Source organism: Sapajus apella, unplaced genomic scaffold, assembly GCF_009761245.1.
Source record: "Sapajus apella isolate SASKATOON/1434 unplaced genomic scaffold, GSC_monkey_1.0 scaffold101, whole genome shotgun sequence".
NCBI lineage: Eukaryota > Metazoa > Chordata > Mammalia > Primates > Cebidae > Sapajus > Sapajus apella.
The window spans coordinates 653,909-666,530 of record NW_022437041.1 but is presented as its reverse complement, the minus strand read 5'-3'; the positions used below and the strand labels follow the sequence as shown (position 1 = coordinate 666,530).

The 12,622-nt window shown below is 34.4% G+C and overlaps 1 long non-coding RNA gene across 1 annotated transcript in view; it reads right to left on the bottom strand.

Moving 5' to 3' along the window:
• Positions 1 to 860, bottom strand: part of LOC116536504 — a 2,758-nt gene extending 1,898 nt beyond the window's left edge. Inside the window, exon 1 of the long non-coding RNA XR_004262675.1 lies at positions 371 to 860. This is a non-coding gene — a long non-coding RNA (uncharacterized LOC116536504). The remainder of the gene's footprint in view (positions 1 to 370) is intronic.
• Between the last annotated feature and the right edge of the window lie 11,762 nt (positions 861 to 12,622).

Sequence of the window (12,622 nt, the reverse complement as noted above, 5' to 3'; positions counted from 1 at the left end):
TTCCTTTAGTATATGATTTATGTATATAATATATATATATATATTTTATATACATAAATCATATATACATATATAATAAATATGTATATATTATATACATATATACCATATACATATGTACATATATATTATATATACATGTAATTTATATATAATATATATATATGTCATAAAACTGTAAAGAAAACTCAAGGAAGGAGAAACACGACACACTATTGTTTAGATTACTGCTTCTCAACTCTTGCTGCACATTAGCAGTAACCAGGGAGTTTTAAAAAAATATTGATGCACAAGACCTAGCCGAGAAGAATTAAATTAGAATCACCTTATTCAATGGCTTAGCTAAGACTTATAGTAAACAAACACTTACTGCATCATTAAGGAAATTAGGGTCATCCTTTCTTCTCAGTACCTCAAGATCTTTGCTTCGGCAATTATTCCCTCTCTCCCGCAGCATCAATTTCTCCCTCACTACTGGGTTACTCTCTTTGTTGTACACACATGCATGCCTGCTATCAGCCATCCGAAAAGAAACAATAAAACAAAGAAAGAAAAAGCAGTCTCTTGACAGTATGTCTTCCACATACCATCTGCCAGCTTATCTTCTCTGCCTTTAAAGCCATACTCCTGGAAACAATTGTCTACAACTCTTTGTTCTTCTTGCTTGTGTCTATGTCCTTCAGCTCACTCTACTCTCCAGCATTGCTACAAAGCAACTTTCATTTAGACCGGCAGCAATGACTGCTGTCCCATCACGCCCTACAGTCGATTCTTGGACTTCCTCATGTTTTACCTCTCCGCAGCATTTGACACAGTTGGTCACATCCTTCCTGCTTTTCCTGGCTCAGTGGCATTCCTTATGTTGCATTTCTTCTTTTCCTGACCTCAAAATATTGGCTTAAGGCCACACCTTGGCTCTTGGCCCTGTTCTTTAACTATCTTCTTTCCTCAGATGAGCTTATTCTGTCCCATGCCTTTAAATGCCATCTCCAAGCTATTGGCTATGAATTGTTTGTCTTCAACTCTAATGTCTCTCCTGAAGTTGGACGTAAATATCCAACGATATACTTATATAAACTAGTAATTGATTTCAACGCCAAACTAATTCCTGCCATTGCATAGTTGCTTAGGACAAACAATGACATTAATTTGTCAGCAATTCTTTTTCGGATGACTTTCAAGTTACGGAATGAATGGATCACTTCCACTGTGTCCACTGCAGCTATCTTAACATAAGACACGTCTGAGCGGCTGCAACAGCTCCTATCTGTTCTTTCTGCGTCCACTTTTTAATCTTCCTACTGCTTTCCCAGAGCAGCTTGATCCTCTGAAAGTACAAATCAGATTATGTGTCTTTCCTGTTAAACCCCCCCCACTAGTGCCCCGTGGCTGAGCTCCTCACCATGGCCTAGAAGGATACACAAGTAGTGACCACTTTCCAGATTTCTTACCAGCCTCACCTTGGTTGTGGGACTTTAGGCCCACTATTCTTCCACCCTGTGGAAATGCCTGGCCCCTTGAGTCCCAATGCCTGGGCAGCAGCTCTTACTTTTGCCAAGAATGCAGAACTGGCCCCTTCCTGTGTATAATTCAGGTTCTTAGCTCAAATGTCACCTTCTCTGCAGAGAGCCTTCCCTCATCATTCAGCTCATAAAGTGTCCAAGCCCTTTCAACCTCTAGCACATTAACCCATTTTCTATTGCTACTAAAATATCAACCACCATATAAAGTTATTTGTGTATAACTGTAATCTCTCTCTCCCTAGCAACTCCAAAAGAGCAGGGAATTTATCTTCATTATAGCTGAATGCTTAATATTTAGAGCAACACCTAACAATCAGTCAGGTCATGATAAATGTTTGAAATGGATAAATAAATCATAAGTCAATCCAAACTTTCTACTCCTCATGCACTATTTGGGTGTCTCTGCTTTATGCTCATGTTGGCTGTGCTTTTATCCCCTCAATTTTCTTTGCAATTTTCTTCTTGATCATTACATAAAATGGGAAAGTCACAGTTCATTTCCTGAATATTAAACATTTTATTGCCTTCAATATTATTCCTTCATAGAAAAAGCATAAATGAGAAAACATTCACAAAACAGCTTCTCCTATCTCTGGAATCACACCTCTCAACTCCAAGTACGCCTGTGTACACACTTCCCTGCTTTTGGTTTTTACCACACTCCCCAACCTGGGTATTTCTCTGCCTGCTGTGATTCTCAGATGTTTACCATTCACTCATCAGCTTTACCATCCTCATACTTTACTTTTCCGGGCTTCTTTTCCTCTTCAGCATCCTTTGTGACCTTTGTATGCTTTGTATAAACATGCATTATTTTAGCATCTCTACAATCTGATAATAGGGGACATCATCCGAATTTTTCTTTCTCTCTTATCTGACTTTCTAGACTTTGCCAGCATGGACTCACCTTTTGAAATAAATCTTAGGTTGTTAACATTGACAATTTGAACCAGAAAACTCCGAGATGTAAGATATTTCACTAGATGTAATTCTGGGCTTAGTCGAGATATTAACTAACAGGATTGTTCGTATTTATTATCTTATTTATTATACAATCATCATCATGTAACATTATACTGATTATGCATTATACATGTGCAGTTCTATGGGTGAACATTTCACTTGGCTAGAACTTGAAGAAAACACAGCGTTACTTCAAAGTATAAATGTTCCTAACTTAAATGTTCCTGAAGTGAATTAAATGGCAATTTTGTGCTATTCTTAAGAGAAAGGATTTACACCTACATTGTAAATTATAAAGCAAGCCGCAGTGTTCTTAGCACCCACTTCATGCTGTTTCTGTTAAGAATTCCCAGAAGGGCTGCTTAGAATATACTAGCGATTAAGTGAGTTACAGTACATTCTAAAAGATTTTATAATACCACAGAGAAATAAAAATACATGCAAAAATATATTTAAATTATAAAAATTGCTATTTAAAAATTAAAGTTATGATTTATTTGATAGTTCATTTCTTATATTAACAGAGAATGTATGCCCCCACTCCCTATTAAAATTGTTTCAGGAGGCAACATTTAATGGTGCAAACTCTCTTTTCCTCGGTAACCAGATATAAAATATCAACAGACCGAATGTCACCCTTGACTCAAGTGTTTGTGATGTTTACAAAATGATTAGACTGTCATCAAGCTGAAATACTGTTGAATTACCATGAAAGTGAAAATATTACTGCAACAAAGTACAAAATAAGAAATATATCATCCTTAACTCTTTTGTTTTTCAAATAGATATGAGAAAGAGTACAGTTTTTTCTTTATTATAGAAGCACAGGAAAAAAGTCATTTGTTTGAAATCATTCTCCATCTCTCCTAGACTGCAGACCTTTGTCTGAGTGTTGAAGTCCAGCTCATCTTTCAAGGCCAGGAGCAATGAGACTTAAGACACAGCGCCTATGGCAATTGATGCTTTCCTACATTTATCCTTCGGAAACTCTTTCCCTGTCTCTCTATCTCTTCCTCACTTGCACCTCTGTTTTTAAACAGCATTTGTTATTGAATTCATTACAGTGTCTTTATTCTCTGTTATTTAATAGAATTCAAGACAGAGGCCTTATTTTGTTTATCTTGGTATTACATGTGCCACCAAGGTATTTTCTTGTAACAGGTGCTCTATGAAAGCTCGAATTGAATTTCATTGATTTGACCAACATTAGCTATCAATAAAATATCTCACAGCACTCAAAGTAGCTCTTTAGCTCATGACTATAGAGTTTTAGTAACAAATCAAGCATTCATAATTCATAATTCAGAATGTCTTTTATGCTGAAGGTACTACACCTGCAGAAAAGCAAAGACAAAGACATCTAATAAATTGCAAAGTCAGTAGTAATGACGGGAAAAAGTTGAAGGTATAATGGACTTTAGACAAAACAATAAATAGCAAAACACACTTTATTATTATTATTTTTCCCCAAAACCTCTAGTATTTGTCTTATGGTGGTATGTGCCTATGGTCCCAGCTACTCGGGATGTTGAGGTTGGAGAATTGTCTGAGCCCAGAAGCTTAAGACCAGTCTAGGCAATATAGTGAGACCTCATCTCAAACAAACAACTGAACAAAAAAAACCCCACAAAACAAAGCCAGTAGGATTTAAAAGGACATTATGGGCACTCTCATTGTATCCAGCATTCTATCTAGACAGGATTATCATCCACTACTGAAGTTTTAAGTAAAAATCCATTTTAAAAATCATACAACTATAAAATGTGTCAAGAAAATATAAATAATTTAGAATACAGTAATTTCTCACTTAACGTAGTTGATAGGTTCCTGGTAACTGTGACTTTAAGTAAACCAACACATAATGAAATTAATTTTTCCGTAGGCTAATTGAGATAAATAAAAATTTACTTTCTATTGCATATTTCTGATCACAAAAACACCAATCTTCCAAGGAATGACCAAATGACCAAAATACTCTTAGTATTATTAAGCATTGAAATAAATGTCTAGTATACATACATTTAAGACAGGTTCAAAAAAAAAAAAAAAAAAAAAAACAAGCAAGAACATTATGTAACCAATCATTCCAGTTCAGAGTCACAGTTGGCTGGAGCCTATCCCAGCAGCTCTGCACAAGGTGGAATCAATCTTGACCAGGACACTGTTTTATCACAGAGTGCATTAACACCTACACCCACACTCACTCAGATTGGGGCAATTCAGACACGACAATTCACCTAACACATTGTTGAGTTACGGGAAGAAACCGGAGTACCTGGAGAAAACCCACACAAATGTGGGGACAATGTGCAAACGCCACACAGACAGTAGCCCCTGCGGGAATCAATTTTTTTCCCTCATCCTTATAAAGAAAGAACATTATTTGAGATCCTGCTGTATATTTTACATGAAGATAATGATGTTTTAACATTTTACTGCAGATAATTTAAAACACTCAAGTAGAGTGAATATGTATCTGTCAACCAGCTTAAACAGTTACCAATTATGACCAATATTGTTTCATTTACGTGATTATTGACTTCACCCCTTCTCATACTTTGAATTATTTTGAGACAAATTGCAGATACCATATCATTTTAACAATACAATGCATATTTGAGGGGATTCTTTAAAATGTCTAAAAAATTTAAAATAATGCACTACAAAGTCCAAATTCTCGAAGTGATGCACAATTCATTTTTCAGTGTTTATGTTATTGAATCAAGATTCAATGAACCCTTGAGGTTTAGGCATTAAGTATCTCTTTAATTCTTTCTCTCTCTATTTTTAACATTACATTTATGCAGGAGACAGCAAGAAAGGACCACAGAATGTTTTGGGTTTCCGATACCAGAAGGAAGAGGTCATAGCAAGAGAAAAGGAAAGAAAGCAGGAAATGGACAGAGATTCAGGATCTAGCCCTGTGCCTGTTGACCCATGCTCCGGAGACCTCTCTGTTCCTGGGGCTGTGCTTGGGAGTCTGACTGTCCTCTTTCTAGGTTTCTTTAGGGCCTGTTCCTCTGCCTCCCTGGGCCCAGGATCATGCACTAGATGAGATTATCTCTAGGTAGTTACTCTGTTTTTCTTCAGCCATTTCTAAGGAAACACAATGGCACCTTTTCTTCCCCTCCTCCCAACTAGTTCTTGGTGCTGTTTTTTTTTTTTTTTTTAACACCTCCTGTGTTCTTTGGCTTAAACTACTTAGTATGAGTAGAAGTATAAAAGCAGCACTGGTGTTTCCAGGTGGAGTAGGTTGGAAATTTGCATCTTCTGAAACCTCCTATCTCCTGATATATCTTTTAAGTGTGTAGGTTCATCTTGCTTTTTCTTCATGCTGTTTATTTTTTGAATAAACCAGGATGTTTGTTTTGTAGCTCCCCTCAACCAAGTGATTTTTTTCACTATGTTTCCATGGTATTAATATGTTCTTGTATTCTGTATCCTGTGAATTGGGTAGTAGCTATAGAATCTTTGCCAGGTTCAGATTTGAGATTTCGGCAAGAATACTTCCTAGGCCATATTGTGTACTGCCAGCAGAGGACACATCACATGTGGTTCTTTTTTTTTTTTTTTTTTGGTGTGTGATCTTAGTTGCCATCAGCATTTATAGATTACAGTCGATGTTTCATTAGGCTTATGCCTGTAATCTCAGTACTATGGGAGGCTGAGGCGGGTGAATCTTCTGAGGTCAGAAGTTCAAGATCAGCTTGACCAGTATGGTGAAACCCTGTCTTTACCAAATATACAAAAATTAGGTGGGTGTGGTGGTGGGCATCTGTAATCCCAGCTACTTGGGAAGCTGAGGCAGGAGAATAGCTAGAACCCAGGAGGTGGAGGTTGCAGTGAGCCAAGATTGTGCAATTGCACTCCAGCCTGGGTGACAGACCAAGACTCTGTCTAAAAAAAAAAAAGAAAGAAAAAACAAAAAAAAATTATTATTCTAATTCTGTTAGTCTATCTTTGCTTAGTAGTTGAAGTAATTTTCTAAAGAAAAACTTCCCTTATCTACCATTTGGTTGTAGGAAAGGCATAAACTATATTTAAAAATTTCCCCTTTATTTCCTGGTTATGAAAATAATGATTTAGTTCCATAGTATCTGCCAAAGATGACTGATGAATTATTTTCTTTGTATCATTCATGAACTCATAGATTTAGGTATAGCTGGTGTTCATCAATGCATCACATAGCTATTATTCTACTAATACTCCAATATACCATCTTTGGCAAGTGAAAAATTCTTTAGTTGGCTGCTGAATGCTTTTGAAATGATCACGGTAGACTTTTTCCTTTTGCTTGTAACAAGATGTTTCATGAACCAGTGATTTCTTCAAAAGAAGTAGCAATTTCTTATAAAACAAAAAAACAAAAAACAACAAAAAAAGTCAAAGTATTTGGCTGCTTTATTTTTTTTTTCCCAGTAGCCAGTTCGTGTAAAGTAATTGGTATCAGTAGAAATAACTTGAATAATGTATATTTTAAAGGCAAAATTAATGTTAAAAACGAAACAAAACAAAAAACCTTAAAAAATAATTCAGAGTTTTGATTTCTGGCAAGATGTGGTAACAAGGAGGCTTACTCTATTACCTGAAATTACTAAAACAATAGCAAAAAAAAAAGGTAATCTATATAAAACAGTGGTTTTCAATACATTGGACAATAGGTAATGAAGCTCTCTGAGAGATGGGAAACAAACTAGGTGAGCCCTGTGATTGCCCAGCTTCTTGGGCCCTGTACAGGGCAGGGGATCCAGGAGGCATGTGACAGTCTATCTTTGTTGAGAACTTGACTAAAGCTGGTTAAACTTCACAGGGAAGAACTTCAGAGAGGAGACAACTTCAAAGAGGAAGAAGTCTGAGATCTGTAGATGGGTCTCTTTGAATGTTGAGAACTGATTAACAAGGTCATTGGAAGAAGTGACCCAATACTAGGGATAGGACCTCTGCAAAGATCAAAGGGAAGAATTTCATAAACCTGCCCAGTGCTGGCATCAGTGCCATTCTGAGTGGAAACCTTCATTATTCATGCAGAGGTGGCTTGAGTGCTAAGAAAGGTTTTGCTACAGTAACGGGGAAAAATTAATTCCAAAATAAATGCTGGTCTGCCTCAACCTAACAAACTTAAAGTTAAGATCTGAAACAATCAAACTGTTTTCCCAAAACAAAGCTGCAAAATATTTGCATGAATGCAAACTTTTTGAACATATAGCAAAGTAAAATTCACAATGTTTGGAATCCAATAAAAAATTTACTAGGCATGCAAAAAGGCATAGAAACATGACTGACGATTAAAACAAAAATTAATCAATACATATTGACACAGATGATGGAATTTGTAGACAAAGACATTAAAAGAATATTATAATTGAATTCTAGATGTTTAAGAAGCAAGAGCAAAGACTAAACATTATAAGGAGAAAAGTTAAAGATATAAAATATAGATCAAAACCAAATTTCTGAAGATGAAAATTATAATATGTGAGATGAAGAACACACTAGTGGAATGAGTAGCCGTTTATACATTGGGGAAGGAAAGATGAAGATAAGGGCATCACCATTGAAACCACTGAAAATAAAGCACATGAAAAGACAAACAAACAATAAGCAGAGCATCCTGCAAATCAGTGAGGTATAGGAAACATTTAAACAGCCTAATATATATGTAATTGAAGTCTCTGAAGGAGGAGAATAGGGCAAAAACACATTTGAAAACATAATGGCTAAGATATTTTTAAAGCGGAGAAAATTATAAACTTGCAGATCCAGGAAGAAACCGATCCCCAGAACACAAATCCTGGAGAAAATTACACTAAGAGCTATCATAACCAAATTGATGAAAGGCAGTGAAAAACAAATTGAAAGCAACCAGAGAAAATATGTTACATTTAGAAGAACCAAAGGTAATGGAAACAAATTTCTTGTCAAAAATGGTGCAATCTAAAAGACTGTCAAGCAACATTGTAGAAATACAGAAAGAAAAGAACTGAAAACCTAGAACTATTTACCAAGCCAAAAAAAATTTTTCCAAAAGGAAGGCCCTGTGCTTTTTCTGACATACAAAAGCTGAAAGAATTTATTATAGCAGACTTGCACTGTAAGAAATGTTAAAGGAAGTTCATGAAGTAAAAGAAAAATCATACCAGATGGAAATCTGGATGTATGAAGAATGAGTAGCATAAAAATAGTAAAAGATAATTAACTTTTAAGCAAAAAATAGCAATGTACTGTGGGTTTTATAACACTTGTGGAAATAATGTATAGATAGCAGTAATACAAAGGCTAGAAGAAAAGAAAGCAAAGTATGCTAGTTAAGGCTCTTATTCCACGTGTGAAGCAGTAAAACATCACTTATGGGTAGATCGTTATGTTAAGGATGTGTTCTATAAACTCGAAGGCAATGAATCAAATAAAAATAGTTATAGAAATAAATAAACAAAGGAATAAAATGGAATTATGAAAATCCAAAAGAAGGTAGTAAAAGAGGGAAAATAAGCCAATAACAGAAAACAAAAAGAGGAATAGTGACGTTAAGCCTACCTCATCATGAATCTTATGAAATAAAAGTGGTCTTAATATCCAATTAATAGATCATCATATTGGATTAAGAAAAGCATGACTCACTCAAATGCTACACAGACTCCCACTGTAAATATGAAAACCAAATACGCTGATAGTAAAAGGCTGAAAAATGATATACCATGGTAAGACTAATGAAAAGAAGCCTGGAGTGACTAAAAGGTAGATTTCAAAAAAGTTATCAAAGTTGAAAAGAGTAATTTCAAAATAATAAAGAAGTCAATAATCAAGAGTGCATAGCAATTTTAAACATTCAGCCACTGAATAAAAAAGCATCACAATACATGAAGTACGAAAAAATAAAAGGCACTATAAGAAAAGTATAAAAATCCACAATTGTAGCCAGCGATTTCAATAACCTTTTCTCAATAATTAATAGAATTCCTAGGAAAAAAATCACAACACCATCAACCAATTAAAATGAAAACTTACACAACATTATCAACAAATTTGACTTAATTCATATTATAGAACATTCTACTTGACAACAGCAGTAAACACATTTTTTTTTTCCTTTTCCTTTTAACATTTTACTTTCAGTTCCAGGATACATGTACAGAACTTGCAGGTTTGTTACATAGGTATACGTGTGCCATGGTAGTTTGCTGAACCTATTGACCCATCCTCTAAGTTCTCTCCCCTCACTTCTCACCCTGCAACAGGCCCTGGTATGTGTTGTCTCTCTCCCTGTGTCCATGAAATACATTTTTTTTCAAGTGTGTATAAATATTTGCCAAGGTAGGTCATATTCTGAGTCATTAAAAAAGTTTTCAATAACTTAAAAAGTAGCAAGTCATACAAAGTGTATTTTATGACCACACTTAAATAAAACAAAGATATCTTAAAAATTCACAAATATTGGAAACTAAATAATATACTTTTACACAACCCTTGAGTATAAAAGAAATAAAACAGCACATTAGAAAATATTTTGATCTAAATAAAAAGAGAAACACAACATATCAACATTTGTGGAATATGGCTAAAATAGTATATAGAGATAATTTTTTTAGCATTAGACACCCATGTAACACAAGAAAAAAAATCTGTTTCTGTCTTAAGAATCCAGAGAAAATAGAGCAAATGAAACCTGAGGTAAGCAAAAGAAATAAACATAAAAATCAGGAGGTAGAAATGAATGAAATAGAAAACAGAAACACAATAAGGAAAAATAATTAAACACAAAATCTGACTTTTGAGGAGGTAAATAAAATTGATAAACCACTAGCCACACTGATCAGGAACAAAAAATAGAAAACATAAATAAAAGAAGGGACTAATATCGGAAATGAGAGAGTTGTCATCACTCTAGACTACATAGATATCAACAGGAAAATAAGAGGATAGTATAGAAACTTCATGGCAATAAATTTGACAACCTAGTTGAAATGAATAAATTCCTTGAGAGTTATAAATTACCAAAACTCTCCCAATATAAATAATTTGAATAAACAGTTCCATTAAATAAATACATTTCTGGCTAAAAATTATCCCATGTTTAGGTTGCTCCATTGAGGATGTCTATCAAATATTTTAGGAAGAGCCAATGTCAATTTACATGACTTTTTCCATAAATTGAAAAGGACACAATGTTTTCCAACTCATTTTACAAAGCTGACATTACTCTTATTCCAGATCAAGGCCATCACAACATTAAACAATATCCCTCATGAAATTTGACAAAAATATTTTTAACAAGTTTTTAGTAATTCATATCCCTCAAATATGTGAAAAGCATAATACATCATGATCAGAAGAACCTCACCTCAGGAATACTAAATTGGTTTAATATTTGAAAATTAATCAATGTAATTCACCATATTAATGGACAACCAAAGAGGGGAAACCCATACAATCACCTCAATAGACACAGAAATTGTTTTTGAAAGAATCCAACATTCATTCCTTATGTAAATTCTTGGCAAACTTGGAATAGAAAGGAACGTCTTCAATCTGATAAAGTGAAAAACTAAATACTTTCTCCTAAGATCTGAAGCAAAGCAAGGGTATCTGTCCACTCTGAACAGTTCCGTGCAATAGGGGATATGCAATTTGGATTGGATAGGAAGAAGTAAACCTGTGTTCAGTTGAAGATCACATAATGGCCTATGTAGTAAGCCTCTCTAAAACTAATAAATGAGTTTAGCAACCTTGCCAGATACCATATCAATATGTTGATCAATATTTCTATAAATTAATAATGAATAATCAGAAATTCTAATTTTAAAATCTTTTTAATAGTATCAAAACTATGAAAATGTTCATAATAAATCTGGCAGTTATGCAAGGCCTCCACAAAGCATTTCTGAGTTACCATTTGGTATACATTCCCACCAGCAGTTTGGTAGTTTCTTAGTAAGTTAAAAGTCCACCTTCTATGGGAGCTACCATTTCACATTCATTTTTTTGTAGAGAAATGTAGGTATATGTCCATACAGACTTCAGCATGAATGTTCAAGCAACTTTATTTGTAATAGACAAAACTAGAAACAGACTAAAGTTCAATAAGCAAAAGAATAAACTCGTATGTTCATAAAATGTATGCAAATCAGCAGATTATTGATATATGGCTATAGCAGAGATTAAGTGCAATATAGTTATTCCAAGTAAAAGAAGACAGACCAAAAAAAAAAAAGTACATCCTATATGATTTCATTTATATACAATTACGGAAAAAACAAGCTAATTTGAAGTGAAAGATACACATCAATGTTTTCTGGGGACTGGTAAGAGGGATAGGAGGAGGAAATTTCAAAGGAACAGGGGAAACTTTTGGGGCTGATGAATATGTTCATTATTGTCTTCCTTATGAGATTATTTCAGGGGTAATACAAATGTCAAAATTTATCAAATTGTATATTTTTAATATGCACAGTTTATTGTATAATGTCAATTATACCTCAATAAAACTGTTAAAATTACTCACAATCTCACCAGTAAGAGATAATTACCACTAACCTAGTGGTATATTCCTCAGAGTGTACAGGAACCATACAAAGATGATATTTGATTAACTACTTTCATCTTTTAACGATGCATCATGAATACCTTTGTAAGTATACCATGTTAGAGATAAGTTTGTCAGTGATTATACAGAGGCTTACAACTTTGTTCCCTCTTATCACTTACGAATCCACAGCTGAAAAGAGCTCTACACAAATTGTTTATACTGTTTTATGTTTTCATTTATTTTTAGTAGCAAAAACCAAGAAAGCAACCAAAGTATCAGTAAGGAAAAATGGAAATATAGTTTAGTAGTTGTGCATTGGCACAATGGAATATTGTTAAGCAATTAGATATTTCTAACAATTTGGGACAATACTTCTTTTATAATATTTTAATGTAAAATTTAGGTTAAAATCTACCATTGATGGTTGGAAGTACAAGAGATAACATTTAAAAGAGTGGCAAAATGTAAATTAGTATGACACTTGGATACTCTGATACAAGTATAGCAAAAAAATTAGCTGGGCGTGGTGGCATGTGCCTGTAGTCCCAGCTACCCAGGAGGCTGAGGCAGGAGAATTGCTTGAACCCGGGAGGTGGAGGTTGCAGTGAGCCAA